This window comes from Myotis yumanensis, unplaced genomic scaffold (genome assembly GCF_028538775.1).
Source record: "Myotis yumanensis isolate MYYU_CA2020_CCGP unplaced genomic scaffold, mMyoYum1.0.hap1 SCAF_2, whole genome shotgun sequence".
In the NCBI taxonomy this organism is placed as follows: domain Eukaryota; kingdom Metazoa; phylum Chordata; class Mammalia; order Chiroptera; family Vespertilionidae; genus Myotis; species Myotis yumanensis.
In genome coordinates this window covers 165,266,803-165,289,363 of record NW_027223753.1, presented here as the reverse complement: position 1 = coordinate 165,289,363, position 22,561 = coordinate 165,266,803, and the positions used below count along the sequence as shown (strand labels likewise).

Genomic DNA, 22,561 nt, shown 5'->3' with positions numbered 1-22,561 from the left:
CATCAGGATTCTAGATGGAATGTGGCTGCATCATGCACACATGTAACCTATGGCATCCAGAGATCCACTGGAGGAGTGGGAGAGAGAGAGAGAAAGAGAGAGAGAGAGAGAAATTTAAATAGTGCCACTGATTCAAGAACACATGCCTTGGACTGACCATGAGACAAAAAAATCTGGAAACCACTTGTCTTTTGCTTTGCTATTTTCCTTTGGAAGACACACCTAAAAGAGTCTATGAAAACTTATGAAATGACTATTAATCAGACCTGTTTCCCTTTCCCTTGGAGGCACCTGATTTAACCCATTATTTTCAGAGGGTTGGGAAATCTAAATCTATTAATTTGATTAAACCTTTGCCAATAAATATTTTTATAAAATGCCTTTACATTACCACTTGCTTTAAATGTTTTCACAATACCTAAAACCTGCAAATTTAGTTCATCAATTTATGAAAAATATCTCTCACTCAACTATATTGTCATACCAGTCCTTACTGTTTAACTTATCAACCAAATCAGGCTTACTTTTCCTCAGAAAAGTGATGGGCATTTCAAGGAATAGGGTAAAATCTACTGGAAAATAAATTTTGGAATAAAACTCAGAAGGTAGTGTCCTAAAAATAGGCCATATTTACATGATTTTGACCCAATGTAATTATTAAATCTATTTTATAAGTTATAAAAACAAAATAACTCAATGTATGGTTATTGATTATTTCATTTGTAAAGTTTGTAAGTAATACAATGTGAAGCCAAAATTATAAGTTTTCTAAGAAGTGAGAAATATGGTAAAAAGCACATTTTGAATGCTGGTGTTGGTCTTGGGAATCAATTAAATAATATTTCCATTAATTTCAATGGACATCATGGTCAAATTTTTCTATGTATTTAATGAAAAGAAAAGACAAATTTTGTTAAAAAATGAAACAAAACACAATTGATCACAGTCAGCATATTATAGATTAGAGGTAGAAAATATGAAAATATGAAACATTTTACAAGATGAAATAAGACAAAGTTTGTCAATACATAGAATAAATACTTTATAATATCTACATTATAAAAGGCCAGGGGCCATCACGACATAAACGACCAGATGGACAACCAGTCACCAGGAAGTGCATGGAGCACCTCTTAGTCCCTCCCCTGCATCTCACAGGCTCCTATCACAGCAGAGCTTGTGGCCGGCTGGCGGGGTAGTGGTGGGTAGGCGGGGCAAGGTAGACGTGGTGAGGTCATTAGCCTTCGGCCTGGGGCCTAACGACCTCACCACTGCCACAGCTGCTGTGGATCAGGCCCAGAGAGAGGCCCGGAGAGAGAGGCAAGATCTGATCTGCAGCTGTTGCAGCTGCTGGCAAGGCCCAAAGAGAGAGAGAGAGAGAGGCAGGGCCTGATCCGCAGCTGCCACAGGGGCTAAGGATCAGGCCCTGGAGATAGGCCAGGAGATGCTGACTGGCATAGAAACTGACCAATCAGAACCAAATCTGGGTGAACTGCAAGGAGCCAATGGCTGCCTAGGAAGTGGAGCTTTTGACACTGACTAGCATAGAAACTGACCGATCAGAACCTAATCTGGGTGAACTGCGAAGGCAGAACCTAAGGTGGGGGCTGAGGAGGGGTTTTAAGGGCAACAGCTGTTTGGTGTGAGGTGTAAGAGAGCGATTCAATTTTTTAATGACCGGTTTGGCAGTATAGTGGATATGGCTGGCTATCAGTCCAGATATAGGGATTATGTATTTTTGTCTGCCAAGGGCATCTCTTCCTGCTGAAAAAGGCTCCCCCTTCCCCGCACCACCCATTTTAGCAATCCTGTCCTATATAACCTATCTATGCTAATAAAAGGGTAATATGTTAATTAGACCAGGTCAACCAGCCATCTTCTGAACATCTGACTTCCTTCCGGACAAAGCCATGGTGGTGGGGGCTGAGGCAGAGGCAGTTAGGGACGATCAGGCCTGCAGGGGAGGGCAGTTGGGAGCAAGATCAGGTTGGCAGGGGAGGGCAGTTGGGGGTGACCAGGCCAGCAGGGGAGGGCAGTTGGGGATGACCAGGCTGGTAGGGGAGGGCATTTGGGAGCAATCTGGTTGGAAGGGGAGAACAGTTGGGGGCAATAAGGCTGGCAGGGGAGCAGTTAGGGGTGATCAGGCAGGCAGTCAGAGAGGTTAGGGGCAATCAGGTAGGCAGGCAGAGTGGTTAGAGGTGATCAGGCAGACAGGCAGGTGAGCAATTAGGAGCCAGCGGTTCCAGATTGCGAGAGGGATGTCCAACGGCAGCCATACATCCCTCAAGGGGTCCCTGATTGGAGATGGTGCAGGCTGGGCTGAGGGAAACTCCTCCAGTGCATGAATTTCATACACCAGGCCTCTAGTGATTTGATAAAAATGGCATTTAGCTACTTTGTTGAATAATGCACACAAATATGAAAAACATCACATAAAAGTTTTATCTGTTGTTTTTTTCATTGTATCTTGAAAAACATAATAGTCCCCGGAGGCATTAGAGTTATATTAAGGGGACAGGCAAGTTAAAGTTCTTAAAAATTGCTATTACTGCTACCCCACACTCTTCTATATATCTGGATTCAGAATACTCCAGCCTGAGCCTAGAATCCCCATTTTTAATGCCAGGAACATGTATAGGACCTAGAAAGGTTTTGTGCCCTGAGGGTTTGGGGTGGCTTGATTAATCCTTAAATGGGCCTCCCCTTTGTTTATAGCCTGGGAGGTTTCCCATCTCTAAAGGATGAGAATCTATCTTGCTTTGTTCCGGTGGGGGAAGGGTCAGAGTGAATACAGGTGCATCCGGGGGGACCAGCCTCAGAAAACAGCATCATCTGAAGCTGAGCATCTGGACACCAAGTTCTCTCAAACTTGCAATGCTTGAGACCCTGTAGCAGCATCTGCTACCCTCACATGGAACACCATTGCCCTAGGATGCTGGCATCCAAGACACTATCCAAACTCTTCAGCCCCGTCCCCATGGAGCAGCCCCACCTATGTGTCTAGGTCCAGCTGCCCCTGTGCCCCACACTTTCTCACACACTTTGTTCCAGGCTGGCGGGGAGAGGGGGCTCCCAACCCTCTGTGGAGGAAGCCCACAGACGTCCAAGTCACACAGGCTGGACATAAGCTCCCTGGGAACCCAGTGTGTCTGTGGGAAGGGCTGCTGGAGGGCAGGAATCTGTTCCCTCTTCAGAGCCTGTCCCGGAGAAGAACACTGAGCAGGAATTCTCCTTTCCCAGCCCCACTAGGTTCTCTGGGAATTCTTTATGATCAAGTGAGGCTGCAGATGTGCTGACAGTGTGGATTAGAGGAAATGCCAGGACACTGAGGCCAACACAGCTGGACTGTCACCTCAGCTCTGTTGCTCATCAGCTATATGACTTTAGCGAGTCACGTAACCTCTCAGAGCCCTGATTTCCTGACGTCCAAAAGGCAGATGTTGATATATAACTCACAGAGTTTGGGGGTGATTAAATGGGAGCACACACCTGAAGTGTCTAACACTGCCTGGAATTGGAAATGCCTGGGGCAAGCCCAGGGAGCTGCTACTCTATTTCCCTACCAAGTAGGCTCTCTGGGCTCCCCTTCCTCAGGCAGCCCCCAACCCCAGCCCCCAAAGCTTCCTCAGACTTCATAGTCAGTGACCTTCTCTTTGAGCCTGAACCACTGGGGAACTCTCTCTCTTCTCTCCCTCTCTCTCTCTCTCTTTCCCTCTCTCTCTCTCTCACACACACACACACACACACACACACACACACCAGAGGCTGGAGGCTGCATTCCTTTTGGGCTGAAGCCAAACCCAGAGAAAAATAAAGAATGGAGTCCATTCTGTTTTTGTTTTTATTGATCTTAGAGAGTAGAAAGGAGGGAGGGAGTAGAGAGAGAGAGGGAGAGACCTGATGTGAGAAAGGATCACGCTCCAACCAACTGAGCCATGCTGGCCAGGGCAAATGGAGTCCTTTTGTTCTGGGTTTTTCATTTGTTTATTTTTTGTTTTAAAATTTTATTGATTTGAGAGAGAGAGAAACAATGATTTGTTGTTCCACTTATTTATATATTCATTGGTTGCCGCAGCCTTGGCTTATTGGAACAAAGCTTAACCAACTGAGCTAACCAGCCAGGCCCTGAGTCTGTTTACATTCCTCTAGGATCTGTGAACTCCGGGGTAATGAGACAGACGTGAAATGAATATGGGGCCCTTTTCTAACCCTAGGTCCACTTAATTGCCTCAGTTGGGAGCGTCATTTAATAAATGATTAATGAAAATGGCTTCTGTAAAAATTGAGTTATCTCAGATTGTTGCAACCTGCTGCCCAGATACTCCTCAGAGAGGTAAGAGCTGTTAATATCCCTCGATTGACTCTCTTCCTTTACACAGCAGATAATGTTCCAGGCACAGGGACTCTCTCCCCAGAGATGAGCATTGGGCTCATTGTCAGAAGGGAAAACTCAGATTGAGGTTAAACAACTGGTTCCAAGTGCCAGAAGCAGCTGGTGTCCCAGCCAGAGTGGGAGCCCCAGGGCCAGGACCTCCCAAACAGTAGGATCCTGGCTGCTGCCCATCATCTAACCACCTCCCCACTTCCATGAGGTTTAATGGAAGTCAACAAAATGCTGGACAAGGTGGGGGAGACAGGAAGTGCATATCCCCAAATGCAGCAGGGGTTATCTTCAGGTGAGGTCATAGTTTGCATTACTTTTGAAATCAGGGAGGAAAGTGTTAATTTAAAGAATCTTGCTGCTCGCAACTCTCAGTTTTAGGGTGAAAATGTTTGGGTCCAAGGTGGGCAGAGATCATGAGGATCCCTATGGCAGGACCACGGCAAGAGAGGGAGACCCGTGTCACGCTGGGAAGATGGCTGTGCCATGTGGTCTGGAGCTCCTGGCGGCCTCCAGGGACTTCCCAGCCTGCTAGTCCATGACTGCCCGGCCAAAGAATCCACAGCCAAATGTGTTTTCAAAGCCAAGGGCAGCGCTGCATCCACTAGAGCAGTGGTCTCAACCTTCTGGCCCTTTAAATGCAGTTCCTCATGTTGTGACCCAACCATAAAATTATTTTCGTTGCTACTTCATAACTGTAATGTTGCTACTGTTATGAATCATAATGTAAATATCTGATATGCAGGATGGTCTTAGGCGACCCCTGTGAAAGGGTCGTTCGACCACCAAAGGGGTCGCAACCCACAGGTTGAGAACCGCTGCACTAGAGCGAGCTGGGGGACTGTGGGGAGAGCAGGACGCCAGCCACCCAAAGGGACAAGGGGGAAGGCATTAGCTGACCACATGCACTTCTGGGTGCGCAGAGCCCTGAGCTGTCTGGAGCTTCCCAGTTCAGAAGTGACCACCGTGTCCCCAGGTTCCCCACTTTCCCTGTGGTTACCTTAACTAAGGGACACTTCTTAACCTTCAAAACATAATCCTGCAAATTTAGAGTCAAAAAGTCGGTTAGTGGCTGCCTAGGGATGGGTGGGACTGGGGATTAACTCTAAATGGTACATGAGATCTTTCAAGAGGATGAAAATGCTCTAAAACTGATTTATGATGATGGTTGTGCCACTCTGTAAAGTTACTGAAAATCATTGAATTATACACTTGCAATGGCTGAATTTTATGACAGGTAGAATACACTGCAATAAGTCTGGTAAAAAGGTAAAAATGAAATAAATAAATAAAACACCTACTGCTGATGTAGCCTCCGTCCTGAAAACTCCCCCCACTGCATCGCCGCGCAGAGCTGACGACCCCTTCCTCAGAGCTCCTGCGTCCTTCCTGGGGTTCGCTCTCACTTTATATCTTGAACTGTAACATTTGTGGCCGTGCCTGCATCTCCCATCTGGACCAACAAAGATTTGAAAACACACATATAAACTTCAAACTGCACCACTTGTCTCATCATCATGCTTATGAAACGGAAACCTGCCCGGAGCTCTCACACACCTCCCTGTCCATGCCCTGCCCCTCAGCCCTGATCACAGTGCCCAGGCCACCTTCTGGGCCGAGGCCCACATTCTCCTCCCATGACCACAGCCATCACACCCTGAGCCCACCTTCCTGGGAACAATCCCTGCCCAAGAGCCGAGGACAGGGAAAGCAGCTCTCCCCAGCACAGCACAGCACAGCACAGCACAGCACAGCACAGCCCCATGAGGCACCAGGCTTAATTCAAGAGATCCAGGACAATAGATGCTTAACAAGTACAGAGACTCACTCATTCAGTTGCGTATTCTTTTTTTTTTTTAAGACTTCAATGACATTTTACTTAAGGAAAATTCCGTTGTAGAAAAATAATTCTGCAGATATAAAATGTAAACAGTTACATCACTTGTCAGGAGCAGCACCATGCTTACACCACTCAACATCCACATTGTGTGTTTTGCTGAAAATCAGATATATAAAATGAAAGACTCAGACTGAATAATCACCATTTATGCCTGCACTGCTCAGTGTGGAGAAAAAGGCCTTGGGAAATGATACCTGATGTATGACTGTGTGCTACTATTTTCAGATGAACAGTATACTGCTCATTGGATACATCGCCTACAGAAATCTAAATAGGCATTGGAACCCCCCAGCAGCTCGTATAGACATGATTATGCTACAGGTAGAGGCAAATGGCCAGAAGCCCCCGGGCTGGTGCTCAACGGACTGCCTCTCCAGCAGGAAACCAGAAGGTCCAAGGCCTTCGCTGCAGGAGAGGAAGGACCAGGCTCCAGACCATCCCTGGGACCCGCAGCCTGAGTAGCTTAGCTCAGTGTGTACAGGAATAGGCTCAGAGCCAGGAGAAGTGAACCATCTGCTTATCTGCATTGAATGTATTCCTCATGAAGTGTCCTCTTGACTTTCTGTGATGGCGAGCTTTGTGAAAGCCACAGATTTGCAGGAAACAGCATATTCTTTTCATTTTACTTTTGTTGGGCGAGGTGGGAGGAGTCGAAGGGTGGCGGTGGATGCCCAGCATCTTCAAGGACATGCTCTGAGTTATTCTGCCATTTAGATGATGGGACTTCTGCCAAAAGTCATGTAGGATTACTACCAATAGTTGTAACTAAATTAGGATTTGACAAGTAGCAATATTGGAGGTGTTGTTTTTTTTAACACGTTCATCATTTTCAGTGGTTATTCCTGAATATAACTGCCTACAGGTTACTTTCCCTCCCTCCTCTGTGGTTATTTCATTGATAAGCACATAACCCTGAAGGACAGCATCATGAACAACACATTTGAAATAATTTCTGATTAAAAAACTATAAAAATCTTAAATAATTCATGATATAGGCCAATCACCACATAATAGTTGCTTTGATAAACAAAATCTTATAAATTCAGTAAAAAAATCAGCAGCATAAGGTAAAGCAAATATACAAAAAAATCTAAACCATGATAAAATAATTAGGTTTACATTATACAGTTAATTACAGCAAACACACAATACAGTTTTGTTGCTGTTTTAAAACAACTTAAGTTTTAAATTACATCACTTGACATTTAAAAAAATAAACAACTTTACTATAAAATGAATTCTACACTTTTGGAAAAATAACTCAAAATAAGACCACTGACTTAGTTCTCAAAGTAGTTTTATCCATGACTAGACGACTTCCCATGCCTCCTCTTCCACCCCCAGGCCCAAGGAGTCATCTACCATAGCCCAGAAGTCCAGCTGATGCTTCTAGATTGCTGTCGGTCAGTATCTGAGGCCAAAGTCAGATCTGTTGACATTGAAGACATGTAGTTGACAGACGGCGATGACGATGGATGCTGAGAGCTATTAATCACTGCTGCACCTGTGCTAATGGAGAGGGCTTCCCCTGTATAACTCCATTCTTGGTTCTCTCTGCCAAGTCCATAACTTCCTTGTATATCAATTCTTTCCACTCTTCTATTGTGTGTTCCCGTTCATCTAACTGCTTGTCAGGTATCTTTGGTGGTGGAGCCTCTGCCTCAGAAGGGTCATACCAGATGTTGATGTATGGGTGCTGGAGAGCTTCGTCCAAAGAGATCCTTTGGGATGTGTCTATCACCAGCATTTTGGATAGCAAAGTCCTTGTCTGACTGGTTTTAAGTTTGTTGTGTTGAGTCGGCAGGGAAAAGGACATCGGGGAAGAGTTTCTCAAAGCTATATCCAGCATATTTTTTTCTGTTGGTTGTAGTTTCTTCATGAATTCAGGACATGGTGTCCCAAGCTGTTCAATAACTTTATTCCACTGATCAATGTGATCTGAACCTGGGAACAAAACACCACCTTCGATCATTTCTCCCATGATGCACCCAACTGACCAAATGTCAAAGTTTTCTTTGTAGCCCATCCCTAGGATGACTTCAGGTGCTCTGCAATAGTGAGTCACTATGTAAAGTGTCATCATGAAACTAGTTCCTGCAGTCCTGGCCAGTTCAAGGTCAAGAACCTTCAAAGTTCGGTCTGATTTTACTACTATATTACTGGGCTTGAAGTCCCGATGAATAATTCCAGCAGAGTGAAGGTGCTTGATTCCACACAGCATCTGATAGAGAAGGTAGGACATCCTTTCATGACCTAGTTCCATCTGCATCACTTGGCAAAGATTTGCATCATGAACTCCATGACTATATAAACATCTTGAAATTCTTCTAGAGATTTCTGTGGTGTGAAAACATGCAAAAGGCCAATTACATTTTTGTGATTAACGCATTTCATAAGAACCAGCTCTCTGTAAGCCCACATAGCATGGGATTGATTCTGAAATGGCCAGTTTAGCTTCTTGATGGCAAATTTCTTTCAAGAATTGCATCAGAAGCTGCACATACTATTCCTTGAGCTCCTGAGCCTATAGGTTTTAAATTCTGATCTCATTTCAGGACTGTGAATGTAGAATCTCCAATTTCTACACTACAAAAATGGCTGTCACACTTACTTCTACTCATGATGGCAAGCAATTAATTTAATGGCTTCATCCAAAAATTCACCGAGAAGCGGGCAGCACAGCGAATGGTGACAGGGGAGCCCACCAGAGGGACCAGCGCTATCCGGGTGGTTGCCACAGCCGTTACCCAGCGCTGCCCATGGCTCACGTCCTCTGGCCTCAACTGCCCCACTAAGTTTCATATTCATTTAACCAAAAAATATGTATCCCACCAGTGATGTGCCAGACACCAGGCTCAGCACAATAGTGAGAACCATCACTTTACCTGCCCTCAAGGAGCACACAGTTCTTTGGAAGAGAGACATTACATGAACAATTACACAAATTCATGTAGAACTACAACTATTGCACAAGTGCTAAGAAGGAGAGGTTGATGGTCTGAAGAGACCTGGTCAGGAGTCAGGGTAGGCTTCCCGAGGATGTGCTGACTCAGCTGAGAGCTGGAGGCAACAAAGGCATACTTTCCAGGACCACCCAGAACCCCAAATCCTCAAAGCCCACTGGTCTTCATGCACAGCTCCAAGTGCACAGGAAGAGCTGAGAGAATGAGACTGCCTGGAGCTGGGGTCCCAGACACAGGCCAGGCCCACTCCCCTCTCTTGGCTGAACACCCACATCTTGGCCTCCTGGCCTGAGCGGCCCTGGGGTCCATGTCTGCTTCATTTCAGAAACTACATGTCACCAGCCACTGCTTAAAATCAGTAAAGTCCAGAAAGATTCCACTGCTCAGGGACTGAAGACCTCAGAGGCAAGGAGCCCCAGAAAACTCCAAGGGAAGATGGGCTGTTAGTTAGCTTTTTAGGCAGATGTAGTCTAATTTGTTAAAAGTGATGTGGAAAAGGAGGGAGGAATCATTTCTTTCCCAATCACTGACCCTCCCACCACATGTCAGGCTAGAGATCTCTTCCCTGTGAATTTATGCTAATGCAGCTGTTTATAATTTATGAATGAGGTGGAGAGGCTGCTTTACTGCTGCCTGGGGGTCAACAGAGGAGAGAGAGCTGTCATTCCCATCTCTCTCTCAATCTCTCAAGGATCACTATAAAGTCCCCTTTTCTCCCCCTTCCCCTGCATAGTAAAATGGAGTGTTCACTGCTTTGACTTCTAATTGGCACAGACAGCTCACTCCAGGGTCTGGAGTTCACATCAGCATGATCTTATTTAAAACAAGTTCTTTCTTAAACGTCCACATCCTGTCCCCCTGTGATGCAGAAGATCCCACCTTCCCTTGGCTTTGAGAGAGGGTGTTTGGGGCATGTTAACCTGACTGGTAAAGCCAAGAGAACCCCTGAGGGGAAGCCAGAGCAGAAAGATGGGTTAATTATCCCAGAAGTGGTTTCGTGAGACTGCCTGTGTGGCAGGATAGTAAGAAGCTAGAAAAATTCCTGGGCAAGTAGAATGGGAAACTGAGACAAGAAAATTAAACAAGGCTAAGCAGTTTTGGGCAGCTTGCAGCCAGCTTGTGAATCGCAAGACCTTATCTTCCCCAACCAAGGACACTTGAGAGCAAATGGTTTATACCTCTCCCCGCTAACCAGAGAATATATAGCTGAAATCACCTTGGCCTGGGAAAATAGAGAACAAAGACCCAATTAATGCCATTTGTGCCAGCTAAATTCAAGGGTAGATGAAGTCTCGGGGACAAATAACAAAAACCCCAGAAGCATTTGGATGGTTTCACTTTAAGGGGAAATGTTAGGCAGGATAGATAGCTGCTATGGCAAGAGAAAGGGAAGAGGGAAAAAGGAAGAGTTTATCTCACCCACTGAACAAAGAAGTCAGCAGTCTTGGGACTTGCCAACATAAAATTGCTAGATGTCCTCATAAATTCTGGGGAAAGCTATGACAATGTAAAAGGAGGGACCTTGAAATCTGGTCTATCCAACAGGAGAACCTTGAAACCTAAATGGGGGAAAGTAGAAAACTCTTGAACCCCCACCAGGCAGGGCACTCAGACTAGCTGAGTTGCCCACTTGTGCTTTATGCTTGTTTTGCTTCAATGCTGCTTTCTGCTACTCATCTGAATTGTTTCTCAAGAATGTGACAAGAGCTGAGGAGGGGAGAGGCCCCTTCCACTCAGGAGGCTCTCTGGTAACACAAGGAAAGGGTTGGAAAAATCCTCTTCTGGATTTTGGTTGCTCAGTAACATACAGAAAGAGGAGTGGTTGAGTCTTCTTAAAAATATATATTTTATTGATTTTTTACAGAGAGGAAGGGAGAGGGATAGAGAGTTGAAACATCAATGAGAGAGAAACATTGATCGACTGCCTCCTGCACACCTCCAACTGGGGATGTGCTCACAACCAAGGTACATGCCCTTGACTGAAATCGAACCTAGAACCTTTCAGTTCGAAGGCCAATGGCTCTATCCACTGAGCCAAACCGGTTAGGGCTCCTCTCAAAGTCTTAATTGCATTCTCTATCATTTAAAGGCAGGTCCAGATTTTCTTCAATTTCCCCCCAGTTTAATATCTATGACTATTAATCAATTTCACTTTTTACCCCCCCATTACAGTCATATGATTATTGATGGTTTACAAAAATAATTATGGCACAGATTTTAAAACTTCAGTGAGGAAATTGTAGGGAAAAGAAGAATAAAGTTGAGCCTTATTTGCTTTGTTAGAGGTGAGCCAAAATTTGCCTCTGCACTTCCTGGAAGCCAATGCAATGAGTGAAATAAAATAAAGTACAAGAGTAACAGCATAGATTTAGTGAGGATAAACCAGTTTTTAGACAAAGGTGAACTCTTTCTGTTTCTAAGTTCTGAGTGAAATTTCTCACTTAGGTCTTCAAAAAGAGGGAGCTCTGTCATGTTATAAGTAAATCCTCAACAATATTTTTTCAGGAAACACATTAATCTTCTTATAATGTTCCCTACTGCCAACCAGTGGATAGTACATAATACAATTTGACCCAAATCAAAAACTGCACTCCATATCTGAATTTCTCTGGTGCCCTTCATCTGCTAAGAGGACAATAGCAGAGTAGCTAGGATTTCTCAACTGAAGGCCAATGACTCCTGGGGTCCCCAGACAAGTTCTTGAGTTTGACAACACTGATCTGAGGAAGTACTTCTCAATCATTTTAGTGTAAATTCCTATAGAGGCAGAGGAAAAGAGATATATACATCGCAGGAGCCACCTGGGCCAGAGGTCATCTGCTTACTGTGCCAATCTAGTATTAACATAATGAGACAGTGTCCGTTGGGCATTCCACTGCTCCACCTGTCCCCTCCTCCCTCTGAACCACTATGCTGTCACTGTCCCAGTTATTAAAGACAATGGGAGGCCCAAGCTGAGTCAGCATTGGTCTGGATGAGACTGCCTTTCTTGACTCCCAGTTGCCCCACAGAATAAGGCTCAAAATCGTTCACGTGCCATCCAAGGCTCATATGATCTGCCCAACCTTCTCCTCTGGCCTCAACTTTTCCCCTCCCCATCCCAATCAAGTCCCCAACACTCCTGTCAGCCCACTGATATGCCTTTGTGCAGACATTTCATATCTCTGTGTGTGTTCTCTGCCTCTCTTCCCTCCCAAGTAAAATTCTCTTTTGACATTGCTCCCATCTTCCAAGACTTCAAAGGCCACCAAAGCCAAACTTCCCTACTTTTCCAGGAGACGTAAAACCTTCCTCTCTCACATAGCACTTGGTCAATGCCACATTCATTTACACAGCTCTTGTTACTTAGCCCTGCCTGTGTCAGTCCCTGGCCGAGGCTCGGGGATAAAGCATAGAGAAGCCCTCAGACCACAAGAAGAACCTGAGTTCCTGGAGTTAAGGTCTGTCTGCCCAGCTTGACTGGAGGCTTCTTTAGGGCAAAAGCCTCAGCTCTCAAGTCTCAGCTCCCTGGGGTCTCAGCCCTGCCCCACACCCGCAGCTGAAGTTCAGCAAGTGTCTGCATAATTATTTGCAGGAGAGAGGGGCATAGTGGGGCTGTATCAGGGGAGGGGTTGCCTCAAGGGGCACCTTGCTCTGATTGGTGGGGGAGGAGCCACAGGCAGCAGGCCTAGCAGCTGGATGAGCTGGGGAGGGGCAGGGCTGCCCTGGCCAGCAGCCATTGGCTTGGAGAGCAGGTGGTGAGCACCTAACATGCTTTGTGCTTATTGGCATTGCTTGCTGCATCTAGTTATTTAACCAAAGCACTCAGATCACAATGGCCACCAAAGCTTATTGACATACTTGAAATTTTGCATTCATGCAACTGAAGCTTCAGCCTTCCATCCACTGGCTGTGCCATGTAGTAATTAAAACAGTGGATGAGGTGAGCCCAGTTAATCCTCTGGGCAAGGTGGGGCTTATTTTTCAGAGGTTTACAGTTTCAGCTTCCAGGATGTGCTGGTTTGCTTTGCAGAGTTTCTAATGGGCACTTGTGCACCCGCTGTGCCCGGCGCCTTCTTCTGAGTTCCCGAGCATTCCCGAGTACTGAGGTATTTGTGCAGGTGTGTGTGAGTGTGTAACATGTGACACACCTATATATGAATGCTTGTATGAGCCCTTGTGCTTGCTCTGTGGGTGTACACGCACGCCTGTGTCTGTACAACCACCAGGTCCCAGCGCCCAACAACACACACTCAGCAAATGCACTTGGCAGGTGAACCAGGTTCCATTTGCTCTGGGTGGTACTTGAAGCACCAGGGAAGCTGCCCGCTCACATGGATCATTTTTGTGTTTACGCTGAAGTGCTTGTCATGATCATTACCAGGACTCTGTAAATTCCCTCACGAGAACCCAACCCGGCAGGCTGGGATCATGTTAGATGGTTGTCAGCATCTCATGGAAGGGCTCAGTTAACTCCTCCCGGATGAGTTATTTTGTTATTTATCTTATTCTAAATGGCAGCTCCAGCCATGGAAGGCAGGACCTCTGTGGCCCAACTCCATGGGGGAGTTAACAGGAAATATGATGAAATGGAGTCCCTGGAAACAGTGAGAGGATGCAGGTGCCCTAACTAATGGACCCCCGGCCTGGTGATTGTGAGCTCTGGGTCTGGGGCTGCACCCTGACCTTCCATGTGATTTTGGAAAATTACGCCCTCTCTCAGGACTTGTTTTCTCATTTTCAAAATGAAGGGGTTGAATGTGTCATTTCTTTTCTTTTCCTTTTTCTTTCTTTTATTTTTCATTTTGTTTTGTTGTTGTTGTTGTTGTTGTTGTTAATCCTCACCCGGGGATATTTTCCATTGATTTTTAGAGAGAGTGGGAAAGAGAGAGAAAGACAGAGAGAAACAGTGATGTGAGAGAAACACATGGATTGGTTGCTTCCTGCACGACCCCCAACCAGGGCCCGGGCCAGGAAGGAATCTGCAACCAAGGTACGTGCCCTTGACAGGAATTGAACCTAGGACACTGTGGTCTGCAGGCCGATACTCTAGCCACTGAGCTAAACTGGCTAGGGCTGAATGTGTCATTTCTAAGGTCCCTTCTATCTACCAAGCTTAAGGACGATTCTGCTGTTTTTGGTGGAAATCATACACTCCTAAAATTGTCAGAACAGGAAGGGACCTTAGCCCAACCTCCACACTTCCTAGAAGCCGGCAACTTATTCAGAGCAAGTCAAGGCAGTATAAACAGAATATCCTGTCTGGGGTAGATTTGAACCATCCTGGCCCTATGATGCTAACTTGAATGCATTTCATTTTTGACAGGTGACAAAACTCATATGCCCTCATCTTTGGTCAGGACTTGGCTTATACCTCAGCTCCTTCCCAGACTCCATTCCTCCCCTCCCCATCTCACCCTTAGCACCAGGCACACAGTCCTATCAGAGTATCTGAAACCCTTGGAGGTCTTGCTACAAACAGGGTGGTTCTCAGCAGCATGGGCACTGCCTGGATCCTGTTGGAAAGGCAGAATGTCAGGCCCTACCCAGACCTTGTACCCAGATCCCCAGGTGATTTGTTGGCACATTATGCTCAGGAGCCGCTATTCTAGGGACAGTTGGTCTCTCCTATGTCTATTCCAGTCACCGATCTGTCTCCCCAACTAGACAGTGAGCTCTTTAAGGGCAGGGCTTGGAATGGTCCCTGGTGCAAAATTGGTGCTCATCGGGTATTAAATAGATAAGTTATTGAAGGCAATGAACTTGGCACCAAATCTGAAAGAAAGGACTTGGTATTGATGGACAGAAAAAAGTGGGGATCTGGAAAATAGACCCCAGCCCGACTCAGAGGCAGGGGGTTAAGGACTAGCCTGGCTAGAAGAAAGGGGTCTGACGTGGAAAAGCATGAGAGGGGACAAAGGAAAAGATGAAGGGAAGGGAGGCTGTCAAGTTGTTGAAGGACAGCTGGGTCAGGGTATTTGGGACATCCACCTCTTCTAATCCCATTTCCTATTGTTCGGTTAACCGTGAACAGAGATGAGCATGAGGGTTGGAAATAAGGCTCTGGAACCAGAGAGACTGGGTGTAAATCCCAGTTCTACGCGGGCCATGTGATCTTGGGCAAGTCACTGAACTCCTTGCATCTCCAAACGGGATCCCAGAAGTACCTTCCTCAAAGAGTCCCCCTGAGGATTTAATGAGATAATACAACACATTGGCACAGTGCCTGCCACGAGGAAGGGCTCCATGGATGCGGACTGATTGTAAGTGGAAGAATAAACTCATCCCCAGCTTGCCTGAGTGTCCAGCCTGAGAACATGACACCGAGCTCAGTGGGCAGGCTTGAAACCTGGGCCTTTGCATCAAAGGCTGTAGTTTTCCCTCCACTGGCCCTCTAGACCCACTCAAACCTCTCCTCTCCCTGGGGCCCTCAGATGTGAATTTCTCAGGAGGGTTTTCCCACTCGTCCCCGGGAGTCCTCACTTCCCAGAGGAGAAGGCGGTGCCATCTGCTCACCTCTTTTGATTGTAGGGCAGCTTATCTGAGGAGCAGTGCATGGTGTGCTTGACCCAGGCCATAAAGAACAGTCCATGGTTCCTAGGTCCTGCCACCCAATTACCGTCACTTTATGTTAGCAAGTGACAAGAAGTATGGAGCATGTTTATATCACCAGATTAGAGAAAGCCTGCCAACACCAGCCAGGGGTTCCTAGCTGCCTCCTTGTAGCCTCGCTGTGTCCAGGATTCTGCAGGAGGACCGCCCACCTCCAGGCATGCAGTCGGTACGCAGTGTAGTCTGTGTGAGTGGCACCCCTCCCCGCCCCTGGAATCAGGCAGCGCACAACCTGAGTAGATGCACACCGTGTTCCTCTCCCCTCAGCAATCCTAGCGGTGTTCCTTGTGAATAATTGAAGAGCCTCAGGAACAGCTGTGCAGGCACTGGGTACAGGCAGTTCAAAGCGGTCACAGATCTGCTCTTTTGAAACAGTCCCTGCTCTTTTCAGTGATATTCTGGGAAAAAGAATATTGATCTCCAGCCCAGCTGTTTAGGAGAGGGAGGAGCTGGGGGAGAGGACACAGCGGGAAAGGTTCTGAAATATGCACTCAGCTGGTTCCTTTCCGGGCAGAGTCTGAGCACAGGCAGGTCTGCCATCAGCCGGCACAGGGGACACCTTCTCTGAGCCGCTTGGTGTCCGGGGTGTGGGGTGGGTGCTGAGCAGTCAGCCCAGCACTGAAGGCAGCCGCTGTGCATCCTGTCAGCACCGGCCACTGGTTTGGAACCATTCGTCCCAAATCACCTGACACGTGTGCCGGGCATTGCCAGAGCCTTTTCCACGAAAATGTCTCTCTCCTCTGCTCTCCCTGGCTAATGAGGCACTTCTCACTTTTGAATTTGTATGCCAATTGAGACATGGTGGCCCATTTATTCTTAATAGCCTTACTGAAAAATACCAGAAATTACATAATGACTACAGAAAAATCACATTTACCTAAGTGAAAAGAGGAACGATTTTTATTACATTTCTCTAATGAATATGTAATTGTTGGCTTAAAAAAAGACCTTCCTGATCCACAAAATGACCATGCCTTGTCCTTGTGAGAAGAGATGAGACTTGGACTCATTTGTGCGGGTAGCCTGGGGCATTTGGGATAAGCCTCCCTTCTCAGCCCTCCCAAACGATACCACTCCATCCTGACCCAGCCGGTGGTTCAGCTCTGTCGCCATGTGCCCTGGGGAGCGCCCATGGGAGGGGGCGAAGGAGAAGGGTCCCTGTGGATGGAGCACCGCTGGACCTCTACACACAACACCCACCCCATCGGGGGAGAAGCCAACCATCCTTCCAGGCCCACAGCCAAGGCGCCCTCCTCCGTGGAGCCTTCCTGGTGGCCCAACCTGCGCTCTGACCCATGTGTAAAAGGAAGGAGAGGGATTCCAATGTGGCAGAACCTGCTGTTTGCCTCTTCCGCCTGGGCACACACTAAAGTGCCTTTCCTGGCGCCCCTTGGAGCCGGGTGTGGCCCAGGGACTGAGCTCTGGCCAGTGGAGCACAACTTCCAAGCCTGGCACACAAATGTCCCACCCACTCCTGATGGAGAGGCCTCTGAGCAGTGAGGAGGGGACCCACAGGAAGCAAGGACACCGGGCCCTCAAACGATGCTGCAGGGCCAAGGGCCCCACCTGGGTTAGGCTGTGTCATAATAAGAAACAAATTTGTATTGTGTTAAAGCCACTGAAATGTTGGGGTCACTTGTTACAGCAGTGAGGCTCCCTGACTATTACATCCAGAGAGATGAGTCCCTGGTAAGCCCAGGTCTCCCTGGAGGTTGCCCTCTGAGGTTCAGCCATTGGTGAAACCAGCAAGTTGCCCCAACCCCCTCGTCCTAATTTCCCACTTGCAACATCTTTTTTTTCATTTTCTCCCAGATTGCCGAACTATCAGCCCACACAGGAGGGGCTCATGTCTGTGCATCGGTCAGCCTGCAGGTTCACATCCCGTGGTCTGATCTACGGCCCCAGCCACCCAAGCAGCCTCTTTCTCCCCACTTCCCTGCACTCTGCCTTAGAGGCCAACGCATGACTCCATCTTCATTACACCTTTGTGACTAAGGACGAAGAAAAGAAGCAAAAACACACAAAGGATGGTTTGGGCAGCTCTAAATAGTTCTGTCTACATTCAACTATCAGCCACCTCAAACCACTTGTGAAAGGACCATTGCACCTTCAAGCCCCTTGTAAAAACCTCACAAAGAAGAAGAAATAAAGGAGTGAACCTCAGCCACCATTTGCCTCTGGTCTCACATTTGGGTTGGATTGCTAAAACTGCATTTGAAAAATCTTTAGTTCCATGGACTTTTCCTTCATAACACTTCCCATACATGGTTAATTGATTCTAAAAATCTGATTCTAAAATTTAGATAGAAAAACAGAGGAACCAAAGGAGCCAAAGCAGTTGGACAGGGAAAGCAAAGTTGGAGGATGCAGCCTCCCACCTTCCATACTTTCATGTGAACTGGCGAAAGGAGAGACTCAGATCAACGGGGAAGAATAGAGAACCCAGAAACAGACCCACAGGTCCATGGTCATTGAAACCTGACAGGGACGCTGAGGCAATTCATAGCGCTCATGACACTTCTATGTTTTTGTTAGGCGCCCATCTCCCCTCCCGGGCTGCAAGCCCAGGAGGAGAAAGAGTGTTTTTCTCGTTCACAGCTATTTCCCCAACACTTCACACAATGCCTGGCACAAACTCGAAGCTTAGCAACTATGTTTGGAAGGAAGGAAGACTGGTGGGTGGGCAGGCTTTCTTGATCCTTTGGGCATGAATGGGATCTCTCTCTACACTCAGACTTCTGTCAACATCCATGTAGCTCTTCCTTTTTTCTCCATGCATACAAGATGTTGCATAACATTTCATTCATTTTACAACTCTCTTTACTTCCAACATGCGGTTTTCCCAGTTACAAAGACCCGACTATGAAAGCAAGCAGGCCTTTTGTGCCATCTGCTCTGGCGGGAAGCCTTGATCGTCACGATTTCTGTCTTCACTTCAGTTTAATCAGCCCAGAAACCTTTGCAGCTTCTCCTGTCACCTGTCACGGTCTGGGTGGGGATCTCGTCTGTCTTTTGTAAGGACACATGCTTTTTATTTATAGCCCACCCTGATAATTCAGGATGATCTAATTTCAAGATCCTCATTTTAATCACATCCATAAAGAACCTTTATCCAAATAAGCTCGTGTTCAGAGGTTCTAGAATTAGGATATGGACATATCATGTAGGGGTCATCACTCAACCCCTGCACACGCGCACCACCAAACTCATATGCAGGACCATGCCGCTCAGACTGTGAACTGGGCTGCCGCGCACATGTCATTGAACTAACACTTGTCTTCCATAAAGCACATTTCACAGACATAAAATTATTTAATTCTCAAAGAGATCTAGGAGGTACTAGTATCATTATTCTATTTGAAAACAAGTAGAGACTGAGACTTGGGGAATATGAGTGATGTCTCAAATTCACATGGCTTCTAGGAATTACAGCTGGGACTTGAACCCAGGTCCATGTGGCAGGAGAACACAGACTTAGAGTAAGGGGGATGTTTGATTTCTAAAGAGAAAGTTGGGCCACTCAACCCAATCTGAGGCTGGTCAGCACATGGTCATGCCAGCAACAAGCCATCTCACCAAAACTCAGGGGAATGTAAAATAATGGATCACTGCTCCTATCTTTAAACCTTGATTCTCTTAGAACACTCAGAATTCCAGCCAGATTTACAAAGGGGAGAATTTCCATAGGTCTAGGCCGGGAATAATGTGGATGATCCTATTACAATGACTGGATTTTATTGACCTTCTTATCTTTATAAGATAGAGTTAAAAGCAGTGCTACTATTATGCACCATTAAGCATTTTTATGGGCTGGTGAACATGGGTGGTTATCTGCAAGGCTGCCTTACAGAAGCCAAGACATTACTTGCAAGCCTGTCTCTGTCCTCCCTGGACACCTTAGTCTCTCTCAGCTGGAGCGCCTGGCTGCAGTAGCTAAAGCATCTCAGACAGTTTAACAGCCACAGTATCAGAATCCAGCTGCTCTCTGCTACTGGGGCTGCAGAACTGCTGTGACTTGGGTCATTTTCACAGCTCTTAAGCGTACTCTCTCAGATCAACCAAAACATGTGCTAGGAAATGATGCGATGTTAAATAGGCCCAACCCCGTATACAGATGTCTAAGCAAGCAAAGAAGTGTCCTTCGGAAACTACGTAGAGAACACAGTTTGCTTTACCACGTGGAAATTGTTCCTCAGCATCTTGAGGGGGAGGGAAGTCTTCATGAGAAACAGTTAATTCTCCAGGAGGCCAGAACCCTGGATTCAGATAGGATCTCTGACAGGAAATGAATGGGGCATTTCATAAATCTGTGTTCCACCCAGAGCGCTGCGTAGACGATACAGAGCTAACCAGGCCCGTGTGATGGCTCCAATTATTAGGTACACCAGGCTTCACTGCCAAGCCTCGCCTCCCGATGGTATCTCATACCGAGTCACTTGGTCACAGCACGATTTTCTGTATGTGATCTCCTCACCCTGCTGCTCAGTGCTCCAAGAGAAGTGGCCCAGAGCACCGCTGCCATAATTGATGTTTTCGAGGTTGACTGTCAGGGCCTAAGGAAACCCCGCTGATCAGTCCAGACTGTGCTGGCTTCTTTCTCGGAACCTTTACAGCACTTGAGACCACATCTAACCATGTAGCTCCTACGCAGAAGCTAGAAGGGCTAGAAGGAGGCATGGGGCTCAAACAGCTCCCCCTGCCGACCCCAACCCTCCATCACCCACTCTCTCCTCAATATTCCCAAGAATTGTCCCGACTCTGAACACCTGCAGAGGGGGGCACTCCCCCTTTTATTTCCACTCGCAGCTCAGAGTTCCACCTCTGGTGGCCCCACCATTCTAACCCTTCTTCCATCTGACAACTCTCCCAGGGCCCTGGCCAAACAGCTCCTTTTCTTTCTGTAAGCCTCACCCCAGAATGCCTTTGAGTCTTTCAGCTTCTCCACGTTGTCCTCAATATTGCTATTACCTGTCTTTCTAGCTATGGCCATCCTGGTGGGTGTGAAGTGGTACCTCACTGTGATTTTGATTTGTATTTCTTGGAGGGTCAATGGTGACGAGCCAGCACCATGCACCATTTCGTGTGCTTGTAGGCCATTTGTGTATCTTTTCTGGAGAAATGTCTATTCAAGTTCTTTGTCCATTTTTAAAATTGGGTTATTGTTTCTTTATTATTGAGTTGTAAGAGCGCTCTATATATTCTAGCTATACGTCCCTTATCAGATATGTGATTTGCAAAAAATGTTCTCCCATTCTGTGGGTTGTCCTTTCACTTTCTTAACGGTATCCTTTGAAGCAGTTTAATTTTGTTGATGTCCAGCATTTTCCCTTTGTTGCTTGTGCTTTTGGTGTCACATCTAAGAAATCATTGCTTAATTCAAGGTCATGAATAATTACACTTCATTCGGGGTCAAGGAAAGTTACTGTATTTCCTTCTAAGAGGTTAATAGTTTTAGCCCTCCTATCTTTGATCCATTTTGAGTTCATTGTTGTGTGTGGCATGAGGTGGAGGTACAACTTTGTTCTTTTGCATATGGCTATTCAGTGGTCCCAGCACCGTTCATTATCCTAACACCATTCATTAAAGACTAGTTTTTTCCCATTGGCACCCTTGTTGAAAATTAATTAATTAGCAGTAAATGTTGTGTCTATTTCTGGACTCTCAATTCTATTCCATTGGTCTATACAACCTACTCTATGTATGTGTGTAAGGTTATCCATTTTCCTCTAATTTTCATTTCGGGTGTGTCTTACATGCTTAATATGTAAAGTATTAGTTATTATTCAATTTTAAATATTTTTATAAGTTTAATATTATTCTTCCTTGATACATGGATTATTTATAATAACCAAATAAAAGTGGTGTATTGATTATATATTAATTTTTAGTTTTATTATATTGTAGTCAGACAATGAGGACTATGGCTATTAAATCTTAGAGGAGTTTTTAGGTATTTTATTACCTACAGAGAGTTAAATTCATATGTATTTTAAGAGAATCTATACTAATAAAAGGGTAATATGCTAATTAGACCAGACATCTTCCGGACGTCCTTCCAGACAAAGCCATGATGGCAGAGGCTGAGGCAGAGGTGGTTAGGGGTGATCAGACTGGCAGGGGAGAGTAGTTAGGGGTGATCAGGTCGGCAGGGGAGCAATTAGGGGGTGATCAGGTCAGCAGGCAAAGGTGGTTAGGAGTGATCAGGCAGGCAGGCAGGTGAGCAGTTAGGAGCCAGTGGTCCCGGATTGCGAGAGGGATGTTCGACTGTCAGTAGTCGAATATCCCCCAAGGGGTCTCGGATTGGAGAGGGTGTAGGCCGGGCTGAGGGACCCCCCCACCCCTCTTCTCTGTGCACAAATTCTGGGCCTCTATTTTCAATTTTTTTCTTTAAAAGGAGTGAGTTGTGTACAGAGGGGTTAAATGCTTTATAGACAAGAAAAAATTGCACTAGAACAGCGGTTCTCAACCTGTGGGTCGCGACCCCTTTGGGGGTCGAACAACCCTTTCACAGGGGTCGCCTAAGACCATCGGAAAACACATATATAATTACATATTGTTTTTGTGATTAATCACTATGCTTTAATTATGTTCAATTTGTAACAATGAAAATGCATCCTGCATATCAGATATTTACATAAAGATTCATAACAGTAGCAAAATTACAGTTATGAAGTAGCAACGAAAATAATTTTATGGTTGGGGGTCACTACAACATGAGGAACTGTA

General features: G+C 46.2%; 1 pseudogene; it reads right to left on the bottom strand.

The window, feature by feature from the left end:
- Positions 1-7,635: 7,635 nt before the first annotated feature.
- On the bottom strand, positions 7,636-8,948 carry LOC139002205 (mitogen-activated protein kinase 8-like; annotated as a pseudogene).
- Between the last annotated feature and the right edge of the window lie 13,613 nt (positions 8,949-22,561).